At 37.2% G+C, this 27,827-nt stretch overlaps 1 long non-coding RNA gene across 1 annotated transcript; it reads right to left on the minus strand.

The window, feature by feature from the left end:
* Positions 1 to 649: 649 nt before the first annotated feature.
* Positions 650 to 22,671, minus strand: LOC122910493. Its single transcript, XR_006385227.1, has 3 exons — positions 22,553 to 22,671; positions 13,968 to 14,015; positions 650 to 1,585 (listed from the first exon to the last, which is right to left on the minus strand). It is a non-coding gene; the product is annotated as an uncharacterized LOC122910493 (long non-coding RNA).
* Between the last annotated feature and the right edge of the window lie 5,156 nt (positions 22,672 to 27,827).

Consider the following 27,827-nt stretch of genomic DNA (forward strand, 5'->3'; position numbering starts at 1 on the left):
TTCTTGGAGGTGAAGGGCAAGATTCCATGGAAAGAGAAATGAAACATCTTTCTGCAGTCATAAGTACATTCTATATCTTTATGGGTGTTTTTCCAACAGTTTGCGTGTTTACCACACATAAATTATATCTCATTAAAAAAAATCTTACAAGTTAGAACAGGCAAAAATCAGAAATTCTTAGGAAAACGTAAATGATCACAACTGACCCAACAGGTACTGAAAGCTTGAATGTCTCTAAAATAATGGAGAAAATGCATCAGCAGTTCAAAATCTTCTCAAAAATAAATTACTAGGCTCTTTCACAAAAGAAAAAAAAAATTGGACTGAGATTAGTTGACAAGAAAAGATTCAACAGGACAATAAGAAAAAGTTCAATTATGGGCCAAGCTTAAGATCGAGCTTATATGTAAAAGCTCTAAATAAAATTTTATTAAACCAAGTCTATAACTTTTAAAAAGTTACTATTTCATAACCAATTAGATGCAATGTATGCTAAATATAGGAAAATCTCTTATTGTAATCCACTATATTAACTCATTGAAGAAAAATCCATGTGGTAATTTCAATAGATGCCTTAAGAAGCATAACCAAGGATCAAATGAAAAGATGCCCAATTTTACAAAATAAACAAATGAAAACCTCGGGAAAATGTGGTCAAAAACCACAATAAAATAAAATACCATTTTACAAACACTGATTGGCCAAAAAGTACAAATACCAAGGATTGGCTATAACGTGAAACAGAGAAAAAGTATGCCTGAATATAAACTGATACACTCATTTTGGAAAAAAATTTTACATGATCCATTGAAATGGGCTCATCCTGTGACCTAGCAATGAAAAAAAATTCCATTCCTAAGTATATACCAAGAAATGAGAGAACGTGCCATCAGAAGTAGGTGTGTGTACTTAGGTGGTTAGGAAGAGGAGTGTTTCAGCCGCTGGGGATAGAAACGACCCCTAGAGACAGACATTGGCAGTGTCTGCCTATGTTCTGTCATTGGAAGAGGAAGTTTTAAGTACAGGGTTTGGGAATAAATCTGGTCTCTCATTTGAAGATAAATGTAAGTGGTCAAAGCGATTAGCAAGATTACCGCTCATCTTGGAGAGATAGCTCAAACTGTTTTTTCTTGGTTCTTTTAAATAGTCCATTAATACAAAACTCCGCTTTCTGACTCTGTGTTCATTAAGCAATCTCCTCTTTCCCAAGTGTATCTGCCTATAGAAGATAATGTACCAGTCACCTGGTTTTGACTATTTCTGAATAATCCAAAAAGTGTCCCCCGATTAGGATTTGGTTTTTCATCTACTTTGACGATAGGAAAAGAAATTGATGTCAGCCTGAAGGAACTGGTTATATTTCTCGCAGCATTAATAAATGAGACATTCTGATTTGTATGACTCTTCCATGCCCTTGAATTAGTGTCAGTTCCTCCCTCTGGGGTTGATCATCCTGAGGCTGATTCACAAGCATGATTTCCACTTCTGGTCCAGATCCAGCTGTTCTCATGTTAGCTGACATCACCATCTCATCCATTTTCCAGCACTTTCTGTTGATTCCTGCCCTGATTATATCAGTGTTCAACTAGAAATGAAAAATTAAAGTTGAGACGTTAAAACTCTAATATATAAAGACATTTCTTAGACCACAACATTTTGAAAAGTCCACCAGTTCTAGAAGTATATTCAAAAATTAATACAGAAAATTGCTGACACAAGCATAAGCACGTATACACATCAACACCTGAATTTTGAAGTCAGTCTTGTAGGAAAGTTATTTTTTTTTTTTTTCTTTTGAGAAAGCCTGAAACCTAATGAAAATAGGCATGCCCTGACTGAGCACTGACCAGTGAGTGAGCTAGTTACACACGCATTTCCTAGTGATAATTTTGTTATAAGCTGGTAAGTGGCAACGTAAATAGCCATGTGAAACCCGCTGAGCCTGTTAGGACTGGAATATGATAAGCATGTTTCTCAACAACCACACCTTATATCCACTTTGGTTGACCTTTTTTTTTTTTTTTTTTAATTTGACTTTTTTACCTGTCAGTGAATAATACTCACTCAGTGCTGCTTCTGGTCTATTAATTCTGCTTGCTCCCTTTGAAATTTTGGACAACATGCTTCTCAGGTGATTGCAATGTGAGTCAAGTAGAAAAAGAAGTTGTCGACAGTCCCAGTGAGGTCCTAAGCCTTGGCAGTGGGGTTCATGCAAGCCTGGTGCTGTCACCACATCAATCAGCCCTGGGGCACACTGTTATTAGCACAACCAGTCATTCCCCACTGCAATCACAACAGGAGAGAGGAAAGCCTTCTCTTCACAACTGACTGCAAGCAGCTTGATCCCTGTAACCTTGAGAGTACCAGAATGTCACAAGTAGGAGTTTCCCGTTGGCACTTCTGCGTATCTTTCCCTCCTACTTCACTTCCCCTTCCCGCTCCCTAATCTTCACTCTTCTGAGACTGGAAGACAGTCATGAATGAGACTGAGCACAAGGATCTGGCTACAAGCCAAAATGACAAACTAAAAGTGCCATAGAGGTGAAGAAGAAGCATAATTTTAGACTGCTGCAGGAGAAAATGCAAAATCTGGATGCAGAGGCTTCAGTCTCTGGGAGCACCTGACAGCACTCTCACTGAACTGATCACTAGCTTCAACCAGTGATCCCTAGGAGGGCCCATTTCTGGGCAAAATACTGAAGGAAGTAATGTTGTTCATCTTTGTTTGCTACTTCCATTTCCTGCCCTTCCTCCTTACCCTCTCAAAGGCCTTTTCCCGCTAAGTCTACCTGAATCTATCCTTCCTGGTGACCAGACTGGCCCTTGATTCATATATCAAGGGAAATATATATCCATATATATATCCATATTATAATATATATCCATATTATATATATCCATATATATAATATATCCATATTATATATTCATATTATATATCCATATTATAATTGGAAATATATATCCATATTATAATTGGAAATATATATCCATATTATAATCACCCACATGTTTAAGGGACTGCTGTACTTCACTATAATCCTTTTTCAGAGGATTTCGATATATATGAGGGATTATATGTCAAGTTAGGGAAGACAGATTTCTTTTTTTCTTTCTTCCTTTTTTAAAAAAGATTTTATTTATTTGCCAGAGAGTTCACAAGCAGAGGGAGAAGCAGGCTCCCCACTGAGCAAGGAGCCTGATCCCAGGACCCTGGGATCATGACCTGAGCTGAGCCAAAGGCAAACACTTAACCAACTGAGCCATCCAGGCATTCTATGGGAAGTCAGGTTTCATTACTGGATGCTTGCTTCTCTCATTCCAGGCTCAACTGCTATTTAGTCAGTGTGGAACTACATGGCATTTTCTCGTGTGTTGGTGAGAACAGCATGTGAACTAAGCTTATTGGAGGCTAATACAATCACGGCCATGGTTACTATCGGTCAGGTGTCTATTTATTCCACTTACCAAATGCTTTACACAAGTTACCACATTCAGTCATTACAGAAACAATAGGAAATGAATATTATTATGTCTGTTATATGGATAAGGAAATGGACATAAGTTAGTGAAGGGCAGAACTAGACTTTGAAAGCCCTTGGCCTTTCCACTATGCACTAAACTTGCTTCCCAGGAAGCAAAAACTGCAGTTGAATTCTAAAGCTAAAATACTGAAACTGGATCTCCAATAGAATAAACCTACGACACTGGCAGAGGCGACAGAACATAGCCCCCCACCCCCAGCTTTACCGCCTACCTCAAAGGAACACTGCATGCTTAAAGGGCTTCTCCAAAAGCACGAGTTTTCTTCTAAGACCAACTAAATAAACCTCCACTTCTTTCCCTTTTAAAAAAAATTATATTCCTACCTGGGCCACAAAGAAAACCTCCATGCATTCTGAAAGGAAAAAATAATACCAAAAACATTCTCTTCCTAAAATGCAATAAAAAAAATCAATAAGAAAATTAAAAACTGGAAAGGACATTTCACCTAGAAGTTAAGACACATGTTAAATAACACTAGAGGCAAAAACATTACATTGAGTGGATGAAGCCAGACACCTGAAGTACATATTGTATGAATGCATTTTTGTGAAGTAAACAAGCAAAACTAATCCCTGGTGATGAAGATGAAATTAGTGGTTGCCTCGGAGTATTGGCTGGGAATGAGAACAAAGGACTTGCTGGTAGATGAAGATCATCTAAATGGTAGTTAAATGGGTGTACACATATGCAAAAATTCTGTAAGCTGTACACTAAACAGTTGTGCATTTTAATGTATGTAAGTGATACCTCAATTTGAGTAAAAGACATCAACTAATGTAATTTACCACATTAAAAGTTAGAATAAAAATTATATTATCACTCCATAGTCACAGAAAATTTTTTTTATAAAATTCATCTGTCCACTAAAAAAACCCAAACTGCTAGAAAAGTAGGAATTATAGAAAACTTCCCTAATCTGATAAAATACATAAAAAAAATTCTACTATAAACCTAACACTTATTGTTGAAATATTAAAACTTTCCTCTATGATTAGAAATTGAGTAAAAATGCTCATTATCACCACTTTTTTTTTCTTTTAGCCATTTCACCAACCTCCCGCACACACACAATCTCTGATAACCACCAATCTGTTCTCTATATCTACGTGTTCTTGTTGTTGTTTTTCAGATTCCACACATAAGTGAAATCATACAGTATTTGTCTTTCTCTGACTTATTTCACTTAGCAGAATGCCCTCAAGTTCCATCCATATTGTTGTTAAGTGGGAAGATTTCATTCTTTTCTTATGGCTGAATAATATCCCACCTCTTCTTTATTTGTTCATTTATTAATGGACCTTTGGGTTGTTTTCATGTCTTAGTTATTGTAATTAATGCTGCAATAAACATGGGAATGCAGATATCTTTTCTGATTAGTGTTTTCATTTCCTTGGATAGATACCCAGAAGTGGAATTGCTGGATCCTATGGTAGTTCTATCACTACTTTTATTCAACATGGTACTGGAGGTCTTAACCAAGGAAGTAAAGCACTGTAATTATTTGCAAATGGCATGACTGTGCATGGAAAATCCAAAATAATTTAGAAATAAATTATTGTATTTAATAAATGAACTTAATGAAGCCTCAATATCCAATTTATTAAAATAAATCAAATTTTTATAAATAAATGAAACTATTTCCAGAAAAGCATTTACAATAGCATCAGTTTTAAATACCTTAGACTATATCTAATAAAATGTGCACAAAATTTCAACACAAAGAATTTTAAAATATTATTGAAAGAAATTATAAAATCCCTAAATAAAAACAGGACTATACTTTGTTCATAAATTAGAGGCCTCTGCTGTAAACATATCAGTTCTCCCTAAATTAACTGAAGGAGTTAATGCATCTACAGTCAAAATTCCAGCAATGTTTTGGGGGGTGAGGAATTGACATGTTTCCAAAAATTTATTTTTTAAAAATGCAAGTAACCAAGAATAGATCAGGTAGATTTTAAGAAAAATGATTTGGTGAACCTACCTACACCACTAACTATCAAGCCACATTAAATAAGACAGTGTGATACCAGTTTGAGTTCAGGCAAATGGACCAGAAACAGAAACAGAAGGAGTCCAGAAATAAACCCTGCCATGGGCATGTGGTTTATGGCAGAGGTCAATTATAGAGTCACAAGTAGAGAACTGTCAGCACATTGTAGTGCATCAATGTATTCAACTGAAAAAAATACAGAAAAAAATTAAGGTTGATTCCCACATTGTACCATATAAAAATTCAATTCTAGGTCCAGAGTAAGTTTAAAGGTGAAAGGTAAAACAATTACTTTTAGAATATGATCTGCATGACTTTGTCATAGGCAAAGATTTCCCAAATAGGATTTTAAGAAAAGGCAGTAACCATAAAGGGAAAAATAATTTGGACTAGATAAAAAATTAAGAACTTCTACTCATCAGAATACTCATTTAGAGACTTAAAAGCTAATATAAAAAATAGGGGTCCATGTTTTGAATGCTTACATCTGACAAAGACTTTGTATCCAGAATGTGTAAAGAATCTAAATAAAAAAGGCAGACAGTTCAATAGAAACATGGGCAAAAGACTTAAACAGGCATTATTTATTATCAAAATCAAATAGATAACAAAATATATGAAAAGATGCTCATTGGTCATTAGGGAAATGCAAATCCAAAACCAGAATACTTAAATTTAAGAAGACTGATAATATCAAATTTAATAAGGATGTGGAGCACAGGAACTCTTATATAGTTTTTGGGGAGTTTAAATTAGAAAAACCACTTTGAAAAGCTTTTTGGAAGTACTTATCAAAGAAGTACACATGGCATGATTCATGACCAGCAAATCGCTTCATTTGCTGGTCATCACTTCATACCTATGAAGTGATTTGCTGGTCATGAATCATGCCATGTGTACTTACAGACCTTTGCTTATATATGTACCAGGAGACATACATTAAAATGTTCATAGAAGCTTTATTCTTAATTGCCACCAACTGCAAACAATCCATCTGTTAATCAGTAATAGAGGAGATATTAAATTATGGTCTGTGAGCAAATGGAATTTTATTCAGCAATTAAAATGAATGAAGTATTGCTACATGCTATGACATGAATCTTACAAATGTAATGTTGAATGAAAGAAACTAGACTCAAAAGAGATGCAAGATTTTATAATTCCATTTATGTAGCTTTGACAAGAGGTGAAATGAATCCACAGTTTTAGAGGTCAGAGGGTGATCAACTGAAAAATAAAGAAGTGGTGGCTGAGAAGGGACACAGTAAGGCTTCGGTATGTTCTATTTCCAGAAATGTTCCTTTTCTTGATAAAAGTAGGGGCTACTCAGGTAAGTTCACTTTGTGAAAATTCATGATTTTTGAAAATTTATGATTTTCAAATCATGAAAATTTATGATTATCCCCTTTTTGTATATTATACTTCAGCAAAACTATTTTAATAATTGAGATAGCATGAAAACTATTTTAAAAATTGAGATAGCACAAATACAGGAAATTAAGAATGCCAAGTAAGAAATATTATCAGAAATGGAGCAAACAAAAGAATCATCAGATTACTTTGCATAGTTCAATGCAAAAATTTTGAAAACCTACATAAAATGTATTATTTTCTAGAAAACTACAATATACTTCAAAGAAGACAGAAAATCCAAACAGTCTAGTTACAATAAAAGAAATAAACAGTTAAAAGGAAAGATACAATTATATATATGAAAAATGCAAAAGGACAAATGAAAAAACTTTTTGGAAAAAAACACAATTTAGTGAAGTAGTTTATAAAATCATCATGAAAAAATCAATGGTCTTCACGTATACAGACAAAACAGTTAGAATATATGAAAGATCTCTTATATAATAACCTAAATAAGAAAATCAGTATTGTGAGTAAACTTCACTAGAAATGTCTAAAATCTATGTGAAGAAAACTATAAAATGTCCTGAAAGACATAAAAAAAATTAACTTAAACAAATGCAAAGACATACTGTGTTTTGGGATTATAAAACTCAATATTCTAAAGATGAAAATTTTCTCTCACTTCAATATTTAAATGCAATCAAACTTTCAAAAAAAATTTTTAAAGCTTCATTTATTTGAGAGAGAGAGAGAGAGATTGTGTATGCTTGTGCATGAGTAGGGGGGAAGGGCACAGGGAGAGGGAGAGAGAATCCCAAGCAGACCCCTCACTGAGTGTCGAACCCAATGCTGGGCTCAATCCATGATCTCAAGGCCTGAGATCATGACCTGAGCCAAAACCAAGAATCAGATGCTTAACTGACTGAACCACCCAGGCACCACTAAATGCAATGCAATGTTAGTGAAAAATACCATCAGGTCCTTTTCTGGAGTTAGACAAAATGATTATAAATTTCATATGGAAAAAAAAATAGCCAAGAACATCCTGAAAAAGGAGAACATAGAGGTTGAGGGAGGGAAGCAGGAGCAGAAATCTAGCCTTACTGCACATTAAAATACAATTCTAGTTTCTATAAGTAAACCAGTATGATATGAGTAGACAGACTGACCAATAAAACAGAATAGAAAATCCAGAAATAGATCCAGTGCATCCAAAAATGTAGACCATGAGAAGGGCATCAGCTCAAATCTATAGGGAAGAGATTCACTTCCTATATAGGGTATTGGAATAACCAGATAACCGTGTGGAAAAAAAGACAAAATTGGGTCCACTCTACACACCACTTATAAAAATAAATTCAAATGTAGAAGAATTAAATGTTAAATCCCTAGAAATATGATTTGAGAAAACACAGAGAAATTGTCTTTAACTTTGGAAGCAGCTCCTTTCTAAACTCTGACTCACAGTGTAGAAGAAAAAAGGGGAATAGTGCTATGTACAATAATACACACATCTTGAAAACTGAATAGCAAAACCAAACACCATAAAAGCAAAGTAAAAAGTCAAATGACAAACTAGATAAAATAGTTGCAACTTTTATCACAAAGAGTTAATATAAAGCACTTTTTAAAAACTCAGAGGCACAAATCCTGTAAAAGAAAAAAAGGGGGGGGACTAGAGATAAGAGCAGACACTTCAGTCAAAGAGAAATACAAATGACCTTGGTCATATGGAAAAAAATGTTCAACTACCTTCATAATAGAGAAATGACAATTAAATCTACTCTGGGATGTTTGACAACCTAATCTTTGGTTGAGGCTATAGTGAGACAAGTTTATGCTTTACTTGTGGAAATGAAAAATGATGCAAACTTATGGAATGGAGGTTGGCAAAACATATTCCAATACATTTACTCTTTGATAAAAAAAAATCTTACATATAAAAATCTATTCCAAATATATACTGGAAAGATATGAAAACACATTCAAATACATCAAATGCACAAAACCATTCATTAAAACACTATTTGTGAAAGCAAAACTATAAATCCAGATTGGGGTGCCTGGGCAGCCCAGTTGGTTAAAGCATCTGACCCTTGATTTCTGCTCAGTTCATGACCTCAGGAACAGGAGATCAAGCCCCATGTCAGGCTCCACACTGAGCATGGAGCCTGCCTAAGAGTCTCTCTCTCAAAAAAAAAAAAAAAAAGATTCTCTCTCCTTCTCCTTGTGCCACCCCACCACTATTTCCCCTCCCTCTAAATAAACAAACAACACAAATCAATGGGGACAAGCTAAATAAATTTTGGTATAACCGCACAAAGGAGTACCATTCTGGTGAAAAAAGGCATGTTCACTACTGAGTTATGCTAGGTGGAAAAGAGGGTGCATGGTAATGTGATAATGTGTGTGTATACTATTGTGTACCTAGTTTTGCAATATAACCACACAGAAGTGAAATATCTGAAGTAACTTCAAAATCCAATATTCTAAATATTCATCCCTAGTAAAATATATTCTAGGGACTAAAGAACTATACATGCAACTGAAACTATTTTCAGTAATCAAATTATTGGTGGTAGTTTTAATATTATTATTCTGATTCTGCTATATATATTTTTTTATATTATTATTATTTATTTGACAGAGAGAGAGATTACAAGTAGGCAGAGAGGCAGGCAGAGAGAGAGAGGAGGAAGCAGGCTCCCTGCGGAGCAGAGAGCCGGTTGTGGGACATGATCCCAGGACCCTGAGATCATGATCTGAGCTGAAGGCAGCGGCTTAACCCACTGAGCCACCCAGGCGCCCCATCTGCTATATATTTTTTGTGGAATAAAGCAAATAAGTAATTATTTCAGTGCCAATCAAAATCTGAAATTTTGTTGTGGAACAAAGGAGAGCAGATAAAAGAAGAGTTTAAGTAAAAATTTTATAGTCTTAAATTTGAATTTGAATTATCAACATAAAATTATTATGTATTTTGCCTTAAAAATATTTATTTCTTAGCTGTGCCCACTGAAAAGGCCTAGAAGCAATAGATATCCCCACCATCCAAATGGTGATCTTGAGATATTACTTTCCTTTAAATCATACCAGAGGTCCCTGGGAAAATGCCTCATTCTAGGTGTAGCGCAAGGAATGTACTACATCTTGTCATACCAGACAGCAAGTAAAATATTATTAAGGCTGTTAGCATTTTGCCAAATGGGCAACAGTCAAGTTGAAAAGATCTCTGAGACTCACTGAAGGTAGAATCATCTGAGCAGTAGCAATAGTATCTAAAATGGATTAAACATTTCAGCTATGTTTAAATTCATGAGTTAATAATGATAATTGAGGGGCACCTAGGTAGCTCAGTCAGTTAAGAGTTGAACTTTTTTTTTTTTTAAGATTTTATTTATTTATTTGTCAGAGAGAAAGGGAGAGAGAGCGAGCACAGGCAGACAGAATGGCAGGCAGAGGCAGAAGGAGAAGCAGGCTCCCCGCCGAGCAAGGATCCCGATGTGGGACTCGATCCCAGGATGCTGGGATCATGACCTGAGCCGAAGGCAGCTGCTTAACCAACTGAGCCACCCAGGCGTCCCAAGAGTTGAACTTTTGATTTCAGCTCAAGTCATGATCACTGGGTTGTGGGACTGAGCCCCTGGGTGGGGCTCTGCGCTCAGTGTGGAGTCAGTTTGTCCCTCTCCTTCTGCTCCTCCTCCTCTCTCTCTCTCTCTCTATCTCTAAAATAAATAAGTAAATAAAATCTTGAAAAAAGATAATTGAAAAAATTGATTCATTACTTTTGGAAAATATTGGAGATTGAATGCATTTGAAAACTTGTTACGTAGGGGGAAATTAAGCATTTATTCTGCCTTTATTATATGACTTGTATCCCAGGTAAATAAATAGTTGATAAAGAATACTTCTTTAGAGAAGTATTCAAGCTAGTAAATGAAGAAGGAATAATAGAGTGCATTTTGCAGCTCTTAATAAACTAATGAATCTAGGCAATGATTATTTTTGTAATCATTTTTTATTAACATAATGTATTATTGTTTCAGGGGTACAGGTCTGTGAATCATCAGTTTTATACAATTCACAGCACTCACCATAGTACACACCCTCCCTAATGTCCATCACCTAGCCACCCTATCCTTCCCAATCCCCTCCCCTCCAGTAACCTTCAATTTGTTTCCTGAGATTAACAGTCTTTTATGGTTTGTCTCCCTCCATGGTCCCATCCTGTTTTATTTTTCTCTACCTCTCCCCCATGGCCTCCCACCCTGCCTCTCAAACTCCTCATATTTGAGAGACCATATGATAATTGTCTTTCTCTAATTATTTAGCTTAGCATAATATCCTCTAGTTCCATCCACGTCATTGCAAATGGCAAGATTTCGGGGGTTTTGATGGTTGCATAGTATTCCTGTGTGTGTGTGTGTGTGTGTGTGTGTGTGTGTGTGTGTGTACCTCACATCTTCTTTATCCATTCATCTGTTGATGGACATCTAGGCTCTTTCCATAGTTTGGCTATTGTGGACATCGCTACTATAAACATTCTGGTGCATGTTAGGCAATGATTATTAATGGCTATTCGCATCTCAAAAAGAGAGGCAACCAGACATTATATGCTTCTGATGGATGTACCCAATACTAGTTATAAAATATTCTTGCTAAAACAAAAAGGTCAAACCTGAATCTAATCAAAGACTTTTTACATCAAGCTATCAATTTATAAGAAAGAGAGGGACAAGAAGACATCCTAAGCAATCCTAGGCAGGGGCACATGAATATCGAAATCTATAGATGAAAAACTCTACGTGACTAACAACTTCAACAGCTAAACTGTAAGAAGAAAAAAGATGGAGAAGAACATAAAGATTAAATCAGCCTTAAAAGACACAGTAATCAGGGACACCTCGGTGCCTTTGTCAGTTAAACATCTGCCTTCCGCTCAGGTCATGATCTTGGGGTCCTGGGATTAAGTCCCACATGGGGTTCCCTGCTCATTGTGGAGTGTACGTCTCCTTCTCCCTCTGCCCCACTTGGGCTCACCACTTTTTCTCAAATAAATAAAGTCTTAAAAAAAAAAGAGATATCTGAGTCAATTGCAATTTATGGACCTTATTGGCTTCTAATTTAAACAAACTATATATATATGCAAAACAGATAAGAACTCTTTGACCAATATATAAAGGATATTATTAATTTTTGATATATTATACTTATGTTTTTTAAAAGAACACTTATTTTTAGAAATATATTAAAAAATTTACAGATGTTATTTATGAAATTACATGCCATCTGAATTTGCTTTAAAAGAATCAAGTTAGGGGACAAAACAAGTGAAGATGAAACAATATTGGCCATAAATTGATAACTGTGTAATCTGGGTGATAAGTCTATGGGAGTTTATTATACTATTCTCTCAATTTTCTCATGTTTGAAATTTCTGTAATAAATATTAGAAGTTTAAAACATCATTGTTCATTTTAATTCTTTCACCCATTCATCTAAAATTTATTGGGCAATCATTAAAGATTCGAAAAGAACAACAACAGAGATGAATTTGAATTTATGTAAATCTGGAGGAAAAGCTGAATGTAATAATACAAAATAGAAAAAATAAAGTAGAATCCTTTTCATTAACAATGCTCTCCTCTTCTCTATCCAGAACACAATAAGCACATTCAGAGTCCAAATAACCCCTTTGAAATATCCAGTTGCCCTCTCTTCATTAAAAAAACAGAAACTAACTCTGGAAGGTGAACCTCACTCAATCCCCGGGTAATTAATGAAGTAGGTGATCTGGTTTTCATATTTTTGGAACACCTCTGTCAGGGTCTTTCCTTTGCCTTCATGCAGAGGTCTTTTCAGACCTTCCACAGTCCTATACCTTCCCATTTGGTAAATTTGCCTGTGGGTGGACTGTATTGCCTTTATAGGATTATTTGCTTAAGGCACAAAATGCACTATATTAAATGCTGTGGTAAGTATTTAGAATATGCATTTTCAGATACATAAAGCTATGTGATTTCTTTGAAAAATACCAATTAGTATGGTTTTTAAATTAAAATTCTTTTTGGAGCATCTGATAATTACAGACACTATGACAAACATTTCAATAATCTCAGTTATGATTTATCTTTCATAATGTATTCTAAAAGAATAAATTACTTCTCTCCAAAGAACTTGTTCTGAAGTACTTATTTATATACCATCTCACTTTTCAATGTTACTCTTCCTCTCCTTCTCCTTCTTTATTCTTCTTCCTCTTCTGCCTCCTCTCCCTCCTCCTCTTCCTTCCTTCCCCTCCCCCTTTCCTTTTTTCTCTTCTTTTAACTAAATACCAGTTCAGGAAAGCAAGGTACACATTCAAGAATTAGATGTAAAGTGGGTTTTGGGGGGCACCTGGGTGGCTTAGTGGGTTAAGCCTCTGCTTTCGGCTCAGGTCATGGTCTCAGGGTCCTGGGATCAAGCCCCGAGTCGGGCTCTCTGCTCAGCAGAGGGGCTGCTTACCCTCCCCCCCCCCACCTGCCTCTCTGCCTACTTGTGATTTCTCTCCCTGTCGGATAAATAAATAAAATTAAAATGGATTTTTGGGACATTTTAGACAGAGAAGAGAAAATGATGAGACCTAGGTCAAATTTCATAAAGAAAAGGACAGGATGATTCTTTCATGAACAAAAGAACGGAATTGTATAACTATGTAAGGTGGCTCAGGATCATTTCACATGGCAGAAAAAGGTCCATAGAACACTGGGCATGTGAAATGTGTCAAGTGCAGAATTATTTAATTTAAAAAGAAAACAATATGTATATTTATATGTATAAATATATAATAGATATGTTTTTGTATATAAAGATACATATACATAAAGACAGGATAAATATATATTATTATATTACATCTATATTACATAATACATATATATTATATATCACATTATATAATAATCTACTATATTATTTATACATATACATAAAGATATGTATAAATACAACATGTAGAGTATTTTGAAGTAATTGCCTTGATTATTTAGTATTGGGGGTTGTAGAGGTGGGTGGGCATATGATCCAAATTTACCTGACGGTCCATTGGCCAACATGGAGCAGGAAGAACAATGCAATCCAGCTGAAACACAAATAACACACCAGTATATTAAAAAAAAAGGAAAGACTCACAGCATGTATGTTTGAGATATATGAGTGAGAGTTTCATGGTAAATTATGAAATATTGATTGCAACTGTTCCCAGATAGCTGGGTCTCAGAGACATATAAGAAAATGTTTGAAACAATGACCTTGGCATAGGGTTACCAACTTTCTCTTTTTCTCAGGTAAACATATTTTAAATTACCATCTGCTATCTTTGTCATTTTATTCAAAATGATAGTTTAATGAAAAAGTAGAAAAGACGTAATTTCCAAAAGAAAAAAAAATAGTCCCTCTCAAATCACATAGACAGATTAATGACTGGTATCACTCTGGATACCATTTTAGCAGAGCTGGGTTTTCTTTTATTAAACTCTTTTAAAGCTCTCATTATATAAATAACCTATATGTACAATGCAGGAAACTTAAAAATGCACAGAAAATCACTAAGGAAAAAAAAGTTTGAATTTCCTCATCCAAAGATAAAACCAAAACTTGGCAAGCACCTGGGTGGCTCAGTTTGTTAAGCATCAGCCTTTGGCTCAGGTTATGACCAGGATCCTGGGATTGAGCCCTGAGTCAGGCTCCCTGCTTAGCAAGTGGTCTTCTTCTCCCTCTCTCTCTGTCCCTCGCCCCCAACTTGGCTCCCTCTTTCACTCACTCATTCTCTCTCTTTCTCTCAAATAAATAAAATCTTTAGGAAAAACCAACCAACAAACAAAACTTGGTGTGCATGCAGGTGACATTTTAAATGGGTAATCAACTGACAACTTTCATTAACCAAAAGTTATTATACTATTCTTGCCTTTTTAATTTAGCCCTATATCATGAATACCTCTCAAGAACATATATATTCATCTACAACATGATTTTTAATAATTGCACATATTTATATGAAAACAGAATAATTTATTTAACCAATCCTCTAATTGTTGCACATTTGCTGTTTTCTCTCTCTCTCTCTCTCTCTCTCTTTTTTTTCTCCTCTATAGTAAGCAGTATTTTAATTTCCTCAGGTCTCTTCAGCTTGTGAACACAGACTAAAGGTCTACCTCAATGGTAACGTACCTTTCACCATCTCTTGTTTCCATACTTATTCATGCAGAATCTCAGCCTGGAACACCCATGGAAGCCGTAGGGATAGAAGCGTCACTTGACTTCACTAGCAACTCAGCTCTTTTCAGAATAATAGCTCTTATGAATATTCTCCGGGCACACTGGTATCCACTGGAAATCACTGGAGTCCCAATTAGCTTTAAGTGGTCTACATTCTGTTTCATATTTAGAGAAAGCTGAGTTCCCATTGTAGCATTTATATTATTTTGTGTTAGAGGGATTCAGATCACACGTCGTTGCTTAGCCCAGAAGGCCCCCCATGAAAACAGTTCCTTTGGTTCTGCCTGAAGCCCCTCTTTCTAAAAATCCTGGACAGTTATGCCTGAATTGGTCAGGGAGCCAAGAAAATGCAGACCAGGCCTTGAAAGTATTTTCACTATAGGAAGGGCTCCTGCTATGAGGAACACTTTAAGAACCTCTGTCTCTTCTTCTGGAATAAATTCCTAGAAGTGAATTCTAATGTGCATATTTTTAATGATTTTTTTTATTTTTTTATTTTTTATAAACATATATTTTTACCCCCAGGGATACAGGTCTGTGAATCACCAGGTTTACACACTTCACAGCACTCACCAAAGCACATACCCTCCCCAAAGTCCATAACCACATCCTCCTTCTCCCAACCCCCCTCCCCCCAGCAGCCCTCAGTTTGTTTTGTGAGATTAAGAGTCACTTATGGTTTGTCTCCCTCCCAATCCCATCTTGTTTCATTTATTCTTCTCCTACCCCCTTAATCTCCCATGTTGCATCTCCACTTCCTCATATCAGGGAGATCATATGATAGTTGTCTTTCTCTGCTTGACTTATTTCGCTAAGCATGATACCCTCTAGTTCCATCCACATCGTCACAAATGGCAGGATTTCATTTCTTTTGATGGCTGCATAGTATTCCGTTGTGTATATATACCACATCTTCTTTATCTATTCATCTCTTGATGGGCATCTAGGTTCTTTCCATAGTTTGGCTATTGTAGACATTGGTGCTATAAACATTCGGGTGCACGTGCCCCTTCGGATCACTACGTTTGCACTACCCAGTAGTAGTGCAATTGTTGGGTCATAGGGCAGTTCTATTTTCAACATTTTGAGGAACCTCCATGCTGTTTTCCAGAGTGGTTGCACCAGCTTGCATTCCCACCAACTGTGTAGGAGGGTTCCCCTTTCTTCGCATCCTCGCCACATCTGTCATTTCCTGACTTGCTAATTTTAGCCATTCTGACTGGTGTGAGGTGATATCTCATTGTGGTTTTAATTTTTATTTCCCTGATGCCGAGTGATATGGAGCACTTTTTCATGTGTCTGTTGGCCATCTGGATGTCTTCTTTGCAGAAATGTCTGTTCGTGTCTTCTGCCCATTTCTTGATTGGATTATTTGTTCTTTGGGTGTTGAGTTTGCTAAGTTCGTCATAGATTTTGGACACTAGCCCTTTATCTGATATGTCGTTTGCAAATATCTTCTCCCATTCGGTCAGTTGTCTTTTGGTTTTGTTAACTGTTTCCTTTGCTGTGCAAAAGCTTCTGATCTAGGAACATCGCCAAAGGCAAGGGAAGCAAGGGCAAAAATGAACTATTGGGATTTTATCAAGATCAGAATCTAATGAGCATTTTTTAAGGTTTTTACTGTTATGGGCTAAATTGTTCCCCCCAAACTCATATGTTGAAGTCCTAACTCCCAGTACCCCAGAATGCAACTACATTTGGAAATAAGGACTTTAAAGAGGTGAGGAGTTTAAATGAGACCCTTAAGTCAGGCCCAAATCCAATATGACTAGAGGAAATTTGGACACACAAAGAGACCTCAGGTGAGCTCATGGAGAACAGATCATGTGATAACACAAGGAGAAGTCACCATCTATAAACCAAGGAGGGAAGCCTCAGGAGAAACCAAACTTCCTGACACAGGGACCTCAGATTTCTAGCCTCTAGACCTGTAAGAAATAAATTCCTCACTAAGTCAGTGGTTACTTATTATGGCAGCCCTAGCAAACTAAGTACAAATGTATACTCCAGAATTCAGCAAATCACTCCCACTTCCCATATTGTTTTCTGTCATGGTTGCCATGAAATCATAGAATGTCACATTTGGAAGGACTTGGCGACCCATCTACTGACTTCATGAGTATCTACCATAAAGTTTTTCACATAAAAGTGCCAAAGTCCTACCCAGACTTCTGAATCATTCTGCATGGGCCTAAATTTGTGTATTTACAAAGCTCTTCCCCAGCATTTACAGAATGCTCTGCTTAAAAAGACTGTTAATAACTCTCACTAATATAAATAGAGGGAAACATATAACATCCCTAATTAGTGACTGCAGTAAAATGCAAGTCTGTTGAGAGCTCTTTCCAGTAAACTGCACCAGCTCCTTCTCCAAATAATTTGAAGTGCTGCTTCCTGCCTCTAGTTCCCATCAGTAGGGATTTCTTTCAGTGGGCCCTAAAATGCTGCTTGCTCCAAAAAGACAATTAAAGTAATGAAGATGGTGATACATACCAGGTGGAGGCATGTATTGAGCACTTTCATGCTAAGCACTGTGCAAAGGGATTTGCATAAATCAATTCCTTTAATTCTTACTACAACCAGAAAGATATGTTATTATTCCCATTTTTCAGATAAGGAAATGAAGGCTCAGACTTAGGTTCATGAATAGTATGAGAAACAAAATGCAAAGCTTAACTCAGAACCCCATCTAAGTGACTCAAAAAAAAAAAAAAAGAGGGGCGCCTGGGTGGCTCAGTGGGTTAAGCCGCTGCCTTCGGCTCAGGTCATGATCTCAGGGTCCTGGGATCGAGTCCCGCGTCGGGCTCTCTGCTCAGCAGGGAGCCTGCTTCCCTCTCTCTCTCTCTGCCTGCCTCTCCATCTACTTGTGATTTCTGTCAAATAAATAAATAAAATCTTTAAAAAAAAAAAAAAGAGAACTTTCGTGTGGGTTGCTGGGGGGAGGGGGGTTGGGAGAAGGGGGGTAGGGTTATGGACATTGGGGAGGGTATGTGCTTTTGGGTAAATTGGAAGGGGAGATGAACCATGAGAGACTATGGACTCTGAAAAACAATCTGAGGGGTTTGAAGTGGCGGGGGGGTGGGAGGTTGGGGTACCAGGTGGTGGGTATTATAGAGGGCACAGCTTGCATGGAGCACTGGGTGTGGTGAAAAAATAATGAATACTGTTTTTCTGAAAATAAATAAATTGGAAAAAAAACAAAACAAAAAAAAACAAAACAAACAAACAAAAAAAGAGAACTTACACCTAAGTGGGTCATATTTCAAAACATGAGTGGGCATGTCTGTGTTCTTCACAGACATGGAATGAAGCCAACTGTGGGAGACCAGGAATGGATTTAGACTCACCCAGTGGAGAGTTAGATACTGAGGGTGGGTCTTGAGAGGCAGCCCAGTCCAACGCATAGTACCCAAAGCGCTTGTCAGCAGGTGAAAGATGGTTGTCCTGGCACACTGGGGAGTGTGGCCACCAAAAAGAATAAAGAGCCTCTACAAATCAAGAGAGTCTGGAAGTAATATTTGGAAGTCTGTCACCACCAGTGTGGCTTGGGTGAAAAATCTGAGGGAAAATAGCATTTAATAGCAAAGGGAACATAGATAACTGGGTTTAAATTTTCCACTCTATCCTTTTTAGCTGCATGGCTTTGAATAAGTTTCTTAGCTCAGTTGAGCCCTAGTTTCCTAGTTTGAAAAATGAAGAGAATAATAGCTTTGCAAGTGGTTGGAAAAAATAGAGGCAGTACATGAGAAAGGCTTAGCCCTTAGTGGCCAATGGAGACAGAGCAGAACCAGCAAAGCAATGACGACTCTCATTCTGGAAAAACCATGGTTCAGAATGTTGGCAATGGGATTTCATGCAAGGAGAAAGAGATCAAGAGGTCATGACCAAGGCACAAGGTAAAACTAGACTGCCTATTGTAGCATCACTAACTGCTTAGACTAGAACTGCTTAAAGTCATCTTCAGTAAGCTACAGATGAGTGTCTGAGTGAGTGAGTGTGTGTAAGAGGAAAGAGGGAGTAGATGACTGTATAGGACAAAAAAAAAAAAAAAAAAGGACAGGAATTTGGCCTGTAAAATCTATCTTACCTCACTATCTCTGATTGGAGCATATTTAGCTACAGGAGCTCATTGACTAAGCAATCCTATGAGTACTTCCTTTGGAATCAGACAAAACGAAGTGTGAATTCCCACTCTTTCCCTTAGGAGCATTGGGATCCTCACAGGTTATTTAACCCATTTGAGCCCAGGATTCTTAAGGTTTTGCCTTGGGCTTTCCACAAAACACACTTTTCCCCCATTAATTAAAAAATATTCAGAGTTGCTTTGGTAGAATTTCATGTTTGAAAGTTTCTCATCAATAAAAGATATCTGTGGCATGATGGGAACTAAAAAAAAAAAATGTACTGAAACAGAGACGAACCAATGTATGATTAGCTAAAGTAGCATCAATCACTCTCCATGTGTAGACCTCAGACCTTGGAGGGGAAGGGTCATACCTATGTCTGCTTTGAACATTTTGAAATCCAGCTCCCTAAACTCTCAGTTTGATTTGGTAATCCTTTCCTTGACTAGTAGGAATACATCTACCCATTTCTCCCACATTTCCCACCACTTCCATTTCACTGATGCTTGCGTACCTGCTACCTTCATCCTCTCAGTTAAGTTAGAAGACAGCTGGCCTAGAAAAGATTTGGAATGAATTTCACTTCTAATTAAAAGGAAAAATTCATTTATAGACTTCTTAAAGACATATTACAGAAAGCATTATGATTGAAATTAAATGACTCTGTTGTCTGTTTCTGACACAGAGTTCAGAAAAATTCCCAGCCTGGGAATAAAATAGAGCCAGTCACAGGACAGGTACTCAAGAGTATTATACTCCCTCCATAACAATGAGCAAGCAGTAAGTGTGGCTCTAACCCCAACTTCCTCATAATACCTCCCCAATGAATTTCTTGTTGTCATAGGCAGTCTTTTATGCAATCCATGCTTCTATATGTCACATCCTAGAATGAAACAAAGACTAGCCAAATGCCATAAACCACCCAGAAGCCTCTTTGCTCCCTTAAGGAGACCAACAAATCTATTCTTATTGGTATTCCTGTTAAACCCTTATAAATACTGGTTAGTCTTTCATGGCCATTTAAGAGACTTTTATATGGTTTTTGAAATGCTCTCCAGCCATATTGCTTTTATCTTTTTTTTCTTTATTGATTTTTCTCCTTAAGACTTTAATTCACTCTTCTGAGGTTGCTACAGTCAAGAGAGAAATTCTGCAGATCACATAGAGATAACATTCTAACCCAGACTGGGTCACATGCATCTCACATAAGAATACCAGCTTCCTGCAGATAACTGGTCCTTTCCTGCGTTTCAAGCCCCTTCAGTCTCTCTTTTCATTTTTTTTCTGTCCCTTAGTATTTGAGACTTAATCTTTCTTCAGTCTTATTCTTCACGCTGAGCTCATCTGAAATGTACCAATAATTGCTACCAGCTAACTCTGGTTTCATCATTCTGAAAATTCCTCATTGAAACCAGCTCTGTAGAATACGAATCTGATCATTTCTGCAGGTTAAAGTGACATTTGGGATGTAGCTTTGCCAATGCACTATAATGTGAGCATAGATAATTTGGGGATGAATTTGATTATATTTGTAAGAGGTACAGGCATGTAACATTTAGCTAAATGCTTTAACAAACACCTCTTAATTTGATTAAAGCATCATCTAAATGGAAGTATTTTTTTTAATTGTGTGATGACTAAACCTTTGTAATGTTTAATATTCTCCTGAAAAACATCTTCAGTTTTAATTTTTAGGTAGACCAAGTCCTGGATGCACTGGGGGAATAGCTTAATCTATTTTATCTCCCAGATTTGTACCTACTAAATCCAACAAATATCTCCTAAGTTTCTATACTGTGCTAGAAATTGTGTGAGGTATTGAATATAGAGTTATATATATTGGGTTGTAGTAAATACGTGTCTTTGCAATTATACAAATGAATGACATTGTGAGAAATACACTTACAAAGTAATATACTATAATTGAATCTATATGGTGAATCAGGAAGGCTTCCTGAGGGAAGCAACATTTGATATTTTAGATTAAAATATTTTCAAGAGAGACCATTCATTGATTCCTTTACAAGTTCTGCCTTTATCGGTTAGGCTGAGGTCATTATCATTATTAACGTCATATTAAATCACTTCCAGTCCTGTAATATGGAAGGTAATGCAACATTTCACAATTTATTCCAATTGTCCTCCCGATGTTACTGATTTTTAGACACAAAAGGGTCATGAAAACATATCTGCAAAAAAAAGTGAAATTGATTTGAGGGCTTCCTTCCGTGTGGTATCTTCTTTCTTCCCCGAGCCCACTGGCATCAGCTCTGTGTCTGATGCCAGCTATACCCTGTTGAAGTGCTAACTGCTAAGAAAAGGCCTATTATTTTTCCATATGTTTGCATTTTAATAGAGCAATGGGAAGACCAAAATGCCAGGGAAATGCAGAACAATAAAGCTATAATAGTCGTATGATTGGCAGTAGGGTGACATTTGGAGAGTAGAGAGCCCCTGGGGCCACTTCTAGAGATGGGATAAGGTTGGAAGCCATGGCATAGTGTGCTCATAAAATTAGTGATGGGATAAACCTCTCTCTTCCAGTTTAATGGGTACACTGATTTTTCTGAAAATCAAAGAACAAGAGTTGGCAGGAATCTAAATCTCTTAACTTGTCTGTTCTAGTTATTCCTATTAGACCACCCTTCATTACCTCTTGTATTCATTAGTTGATTTTATTAATTCAAATAGTTCCATTAATAATGATGACCACCGTGTAGTGTTTTATAATCATAAAATAGTGTATCCACTTGTTCTCATGTTATCTCATTTAATCCCCAATAAACCAAGTAAGGACACTGAGACACTGAGGGGTAAAGAGACTTGTCCAAGATCACATAGCTGGTGGCCGGGTTGTACTGGTCTGGTGTGTGAGGGCCCAGGCTCTGTGTCACCGTCACCACTCCCCTGTATAGGTGGATGCTGCTGATCTGTTGTGCAGGAGCAGATTCCTACCACTGCCCACTCTGGGCCCAGGGGAAGAAACTAGTCTCCCACACAGAGGCAGCTCTTCTGTGGTCAAGAATCTAAGAAGAGCTGTGCCCTGAGGCTGGAACTCCCCTCTAAATTCTCTCGAGGTTCATTCAAAGAACATAGCACTTCTGAAGCCCAGGCATTCTAACTTAGATTGTTTTTGTGTTTATTTTTTGTTTATTGAAAGAGTACAGAACACATAGCCTATTTATGACACCAAAATAGAAAGCACGCAATGCCCACTACAACCACGAAATTCCAAGGCACCGAGGCCCCAGAAACCCTGGATAAGACAGAGCCTCACCTTGCCATCCCTCCTCGAGTGGTGTTAGTGGACTTCCTGTGTGATTCTGAGGTAGAGTCCGCTGAGGTCCTAAGAGCTGGCAACCACCTCCCCTCCCTAGATGGCATTCAGTTAGGAAGCATGACTGGTGGCTTCATACAAGAGGAGAAAGGAGGGAGGAGGGCTGAGGAGAGGAGGAGGAGCCCTCGGCAGAATTCCAAGTTCCGCGGTACTGGCCCCACGGAACTTTGGAAACAAGAATCAGGCTTGGGCTGCACAGGTTCCAAGTCACAGGGCTTCCATGGCTGGCAAGCGCCGAGCCGGAAATTCAGTTGAATAGAGCCCTAAATGTTTTTTTGTTTGACATTCATGCTTAACAGAAAATGATGAATCCATTAGCAACTCCTTCCGTTGCCAAAAGAAACAGACTTGCACTTGTAGATTGCTTTCATTCTGCGCTATCAAGCCACTGCATGTGCTGCTTTCACAAAGCTGACAGTCATCTATCATTTTTAAATGGGTTTAGAGGTGCAGTCGTCTTTGTCTCAAGTGTGTGGATGTGTCAGCGTGAATGCGACTCATTAAAACAGACTGACCCAAACAGTTTAAAGAGGATTCACAGTAGGGGGAAAATGTTTTATTTGAGGTTTGTTTGGAATTATTTTGAAGTTTGTCACTAATTTTGAAAAACAATGGGCTCATTTTCCCAACTTCTTTTTCTTGCCTGAGATGTGTTCAAGAGAACAAATAGCTATATTATACGCTGTCTCAAAAACATGCTCTTTTGGAAATGAAGAAAGATTCTACGATTGTGAAATTTCAAGAGTTCCCTTGTGCTCTAGAACATTTCACATACTTAAAGGACTTCATGAAACCCCCAAGTTTTTCTCCCTCCCAATCCATAAATGACATCTTTGAACATAATCTTCAGACCCCTTTTTCATCATTTTGCTTAGCTTCTCGAAGAATATCTTTTGAAGTCAATGACTTAACATATGGATTAAATCTTAAATAAGATGGGTTTAAATATTAAGAGGAAAGCACCTGGCTATATGCATCTGAGTTTCATGGGACATCATTTTCTTTTAAATACTTCAAGATGTTCCATAAAATGGAACATCTTGGCGAACCCATTCTCAGTGCCAGCCTGTGGACCTTCAACTTGTTTTCCAGTGGCTGTCTTCTTTCCCTTCTCTCATGTCACATGGATATTAAGCTCCTAAAGCAATAACAAAAAGACAAATGGCAGAAATTAAGATCCAGGAAGATCTGGATGTAGAAATGAAGAAGAAAGTAATTGTCAAGAGTTTCAATGAAACTACTATGGTTGATCTTTTGAGTTTTGTATGTGATCACAGAGGGCGATATCTAAAATATTTAATACCTTTAATACTGAACACAGCCAATCAGAACAGTCACCCGGAGTAGAGTACCGGAAGCCCCTTGCCAGGGCAAGTGTTAACCCTTCAATTGCTGGATATAAGGAGGTTCAAGGTTTCCCAGTGTTGACATCAAGAAGGCTGGGGCAGTGGATGGGAGTATGTGGGGGCTGAGGGTAGTTGCTATTTATCAATCAGTAGAGAAATATTCCCGTATTTTAATGTCCCACTACACCAGTGTGTATTGGTAAAATTCCAGCCGTGTGTTTTATTATCTCTTATTATTCATTGCACAGTTTTTTAGGACTCAAGAAAACAAAAGCATGAATACCCCATTATGTTTTGGCTTCACTCAATAGTTTACCACTTCTTTCTGTACAACCCCAAATCAACAAAACCCCTACAAAGATACCAAGTGCTGTTCAAGCTGCTCCCACAAGAATGAATGGTTGTTGAAAGTGAGGTATACCCCTTACTCGGTAAGGAGGGCATGTGTTTTGATGAGCATTAGGTGCTATGCACAACTAATGAATCATTGAACACTACATCAAAAACTAATGATGTACTATATGTTTGCTAACTCAAGATAATAATAATAAAAAAGAAAGAAAGTGAGGGATAAAGATTAAACCATAAGAAAAGGGTGAAATGGTAATTACAGTATTAAAAATATTTTAAAATAAGAATGATTTCTTATTCCACCCCATTTTATCCAAAAGACTTCTAGATTTTTCACAGTCCAAGGTCCACTGTAGCATAAAATATGCGGAATGTGCGTTTAACTTATGTCACATGTTACCTTTAAGGAACTGAAATTATTTTATGTAAATTAACTAATTCAGTCATTCCTCACCACTACTACTCCCCAAAAAGGTAAATTCGAGGCAAGTGTTATGATATGCATTTTGCAGGTAAAGAAATTGGAGCAATTCTCAAGACCCTAAGTCTCCAACCAACGGAGGACCAGTTTGAGTCAAGTTTCTTGCATCCAGTGCTGCTTTGATCAAGTTGCCAAGTGGTCTGACAACAAGTAACACTCATACAGGAAGAGGATGGGAGAATGTGACAATTCTGAGACCTCATTCTTTACAACAGTATAATTGGGTGTCCCTAGTGTAACTTAAGACATTTCAAAGCTTGAAATACACATCAAATATGAGGAGGAAAAAGAGGAATGTATTGCTTTTATAAAAGAAGTACTGAAAAAAAAGTTTCTACTTAAGTGCAGACAAATATAATTAAAAGCATTTGATAGAGAAAGAAAGCATAGACCAAAAGAGAAGGACAAGGGGCAGAAAGTTATATTCCTTCTAAAGTTGCCATAAGCCAAATGTGGCTGTTCACATCCAGTTTTCCCAGACAGTATACCCTATAGCAGGAGATTGTGTTTCTGATCTATTGAGAAATACTCAAGTCCAAAATATTTTATCTAAACCATTAATTAATATGCTACAAATAATTAGAAACTCAATAATGTTTATGTAACAAATGTATACTTTAAAAAGATTCAAAACGTCTGAAACTCTAACCGCCTCATGCATTCTATTTAATAACCAAAGATTAAATGCAGACTTTGGAATCAGATGGCCTAAGTTTGTTGTATTCCCATGTTATGACTTTGTGGCTGCATAACCTCAGATAAATTACTCACACTGGCCTCAGTTTATACAATGGAGATATTAACATGATGTGCTTAGGTGTAAAGCTTAAGTATGTGTGTCAAATTCCAACAGAATGGCTGGTGGAGAGGAGATATTTGGGTGCTTCCCTCTGACAAATCTCCTTGTTATCAGTGAACATAGCAAAGACATTAATAATGGAATTACCGGCCTTTCTGCTACAAGGTTGGAATTTCCTCGAAAACAATGACACTGCAGCTTTAGGAATACATGGCCCCTCCTCCTGGGCCTAACTATCCCTCAAGTTATTCTTCATCCCAGATAGTCTGCCTAGTTCCCACTGTCATATTTTCTGATAGCCCCAGGACTTGGGGCACCTTGTCAACCACATGGATTCTCTTTCAGGTGGCAGAGAAATACCCAGGCCCTCTTCAGAAGGAGGCAGAAGCCACTAAAATGTCCCTCTTTATTCATGTTTTTAAGAAAACACAACATGTCCTTTGAATTTATACTGAGCAATACAAGGAAAGACAAGGAAGAAAACTATCAAATAAGGGCAAATTTCATAACTTATTTATAAGAGCTCATTAAGAGTCAATTCTGTTCTTGACTGAACTGCATATGGAACCAATCTTTCTTGGTTCTGATATTATATGCTTTTTCTTTACTAATTTAGACTTCCATTATTTCTGACTGTTTTTATTTATTTAGCAACCTATACTGAGTACCTGCTATGTGCCAGGTGAAGGGTGCCCTAGGTACAGTTTCAGAACTTGACATATTTCAAGGCAGTCTTCCTGCCTCCACTCTACTGGTTCTTCAATTTTTAGCAGAAAACAGAATCACCTGGAGAGATTATGAAACCACCAATTACTGGGCTCCTTTCTCAGGTTCTGATTCAGGAGGTCTAAGTGAGGGGTTGAGAATTTGCATTTTAAAAAAAGTTTTTATTTATTTATTTGACAGAGAGAGAGATCACAAGTAGGCCAAGAGGCAGGCAGAAAGAGGGGAGAAGCAGGGTCCCAGTTGAGCAGAGAGCCCGATGCAGGGCTCCATCCCAGGATCCTGAGATCATGACCTGAGCCAAAGGCAGAGGCTTAACCCACTGAACCACCGAGGCACCCCAAGAATTTGCATTTTTAACCTGTGGGTGCTGGTCCAAGAAACACTACGAGACCGCTGCTCTATGCTATGCCTCTAATCCATTATCTTCACATCACACGTGTGAACTTCTTGAAACAAAATCTATTGCTCTGAGAGGCAAAAACTTTATTTGGTTCTCTAGTAGAACCAAACCTTCAACCTTCACCATTCAAGACTGCTCTTCCAACCACTGTCTGGGGATGACTGAGCATGAGGAAGTACTCCCACCCAAGTCGTAACTTCCTTGGTTAAGTGAAACTCTATCCCTACCAAATACTGCATAGATCCTTCTGAATAATTAGTTTCTTTGGAAACTATAAGTCTCAGGCTTTCCATTTATTAAAAAAGGAAGAGAAGAGTGGCTTTCCTTTTGGAAGTGTATTGGCTCATTGGACATACAAAGCAGGCCTTTAAGGAGTAGGAGGTAATGGCATTTTGGCATGGAACCCTGTTCTGAAGGTCCAAACGTTTTAAAAAAATCATTTAGAAAATACAAGTTTGAGTTGAAGAAATATCTCACAGCAAATCACTTTGAAGCACTTACTAATAAACTGTTTTCATGATACAGTTATGTGTTGGAAAATAGTCACAGGAAAAGAGACATCATTTGTGTAAACGTTGATATAGCATACAATTGCATCAAAAAGAAAAGGGAATGCTAGCTTTCCTTTGCACTCAGTAAGATTTACCTAAACTAACACATTTGTGGTTTTGTTTGAGTTTTAAGTTCACCAGGCAAAGCTTCAGTATGTGGTAAATCTTAAGAAACAACACTGAAAGTATTTGTATTAAATTTTTTGTATTAAAAATACAAAAAAACCCTGAAATACTACAAAATAAAGCATCTCTAAATAACTTGGACAAATTCTCAGGTATTACAAAGAGATGGATAATGCTCTTGCATTACCAAAATCATCTGATTTGGGGAAATAAACATAGAAGACAGAGAATTACAGAGAAGACTGTGTCTAATAAGTACCATTTTTTCTTGTCTATGAAAACTGTTGTGTTCATAGGTTTCTTTTTTAAAACCTCTTGTCTGTGGGAAAGGATCTGATTTAACATTGTAGAGAGGCAGAAGAAAATATGCCAATAATGAAGACAAACTTAATAAATGGGTCCTGGAGTATATATGCATATATAGGATGCTGCCGC

The sequence above is a fragment of the Neovison vison genome, chromosome 6 (genome assembly GCF_020171115.1).
Source record: "Neovison vison isolate M4711 chromosome 6, ASM_NN_V1, whole genome shotgun sequence".
Taxonomy (NCBI): Eukaryota; Metazoa; Chordata; class Mammalia; order Carnivora; family Mustelidae; genus Neogale; species Neogale vison.